We start from the raw sequence: 1,898 nt of genomic DNA, 5'->3' as shown, positions 1-1,898 counted from the left end.
CAGCTGACTTTAACCACTAAAACTCAATGTCTAATCCTAAACCTGAACCTCACACTAAAGGTAAATCTTAGCCTTTGAAATGTGTACGTATGTCAGAGCTGGTAAACATGTGCTCACATTAATAAGATCTCCAAAATATTAATAAATACTAAAGTTTGTCCCCAGAACTACACAAATATCATGCATGAATTGTTAATAAAAACTAAATAAACATCCTTTCAGAGGAAGAGCGCAGACACACATACTTTATTTGATTCACTTTTATCAGGTTACAGATCACAGTTTGTAAATGTTTGAGTGTGTTTATGTAAAGTTTGCAATTTTTTTAAAGAATATATTTATTAAATTTTTGTTTTTCAAAACAACACAGAACAAAGCACCACAGTCAAAACAAAAATAAAGTTTTACAGTCAGAATAGAGACAGGCTCCCATCACATTCATGTCCATATAACATGATAAAAAGTCCATTTAAGAGCAGGTGAAAGCTCCAGACAGAATTGAGGACACATTTCCTTCACTTCCTTCTTTGTGAACACCATTGCATTGTCCAATTTTTTAACCTGCCTTTTATTTTTTACTCTGTTTTACTGTTTATTTCATACTCTCCGGTTTTACGGTGTCCTTGAGTGCCAAGAAAGGCGCCTATAAGTAAAATGTATTATTATTATTATTATTATTATTATTAGTAGTAGTAGTAGTAGTAGTAGTAGTAGTATAGTCCTAAAAGGGTTTCCAAATGCGGTTGAATATGTCGATCTTCGAATGTGCCAAATGTGTCAAAAAGTCAAGTGGAATGTGCTCCAGTATTAACTTCCTCCATCCAGAAATAGTAGTTGGGTTTATTAGAAGTCCATTATAGTAGTATGTTCTTTCCGGTACAGAATGCTAAAATATTATGTTATATTATTATTATTAATACACTTCTTTGGTAAGACAAGGACAAGAGATAGAGGATCAAGATCAGTGTGGGTTTTGAGAATTTTTCCAATCTCAAGTAGGACAGACTCCCAGTATCCCTGAATGTTGGAGCATGAAAGTTTGCATTTTAATCCATTCTTATTCATATTTTCTAACCGTTTAGTCAAAATAAGAAGAAAAAAAAAGTCCAGGCAGAACACTGTAGGTTCAGGGTTAAAAGGGTTAATATATTCAGGTTGAAAATAAACTCATCTAGAAATGGTGGATTAGTTTGGCAGATTATATACCACAGACTAACAGTTTAAATCATATCATAAACATAAAAGAATGAAAAAATCAAATCACCTCCAAAACCTGTTCCATAAACTGTCTAATGTTTCATAAAGTGGATGAAAACTCACATGTAGGTGAAGTGTCGACACAGACTTTAACCTTCCTGTCCTCTGACCTTCTGACTTTAAAAGGACCAATAACAACCTTATCAGCTCCTTTAGGAATGAAGAAGTGTGTGTGCGTGTGTGTGTGTGTGTGTGTGTGTGTGTTTAATAGAGCACAGTCCACATCTATTTCCTGTGTTTTCTGTTCCTTTTGTACATTTGCAGGATGCTTGAGTTGATCATATTGTTTGTAAAGTGTTCGCACAGTTTGGATTTTTAGATAAATTTACACCTGCTTTAAACTTTACCGTAAAGAAGAAAATAAATAATAATAAATAACAATAATAAAAAATAATATGGGTACATATGCTCCTCAAATGTTGACCACTCCTAGCCTGTGTTTTGTTTCATTATTTTGTTTTATATGTGTGTGTTTAAAAATAAAAAGAGAAAGAAAAAAAACGATAAACACATCTATAAAACAAAAAAAAACAATAAAAATAAATAAAAAATTACACCCGCTTGAATTCTGTGGCTTTATGACCATTTTAGTTTAACCCATAAAGACCCAAACATACACTGACGGCATCATTTACTGAAAT

The sequence above is a fragment of the Sphaeramia orbicularis genome, chromosome 5 (genome assembly GCF_902148855.1).
Source record: "Sphaeramia orbicularis chromosome 5, fSphaOr1.1, whole genome shotgun sequence".
Lineage (NCBI taxonomy): Eukaryota > Metazoa > Chordata > Actinopteri > Kurtiformes > Apogonidae > Sphaeramia > Sphaeramia orbicularis.
Note: the sequence above shows the minus strand (reverse complement) of the source record.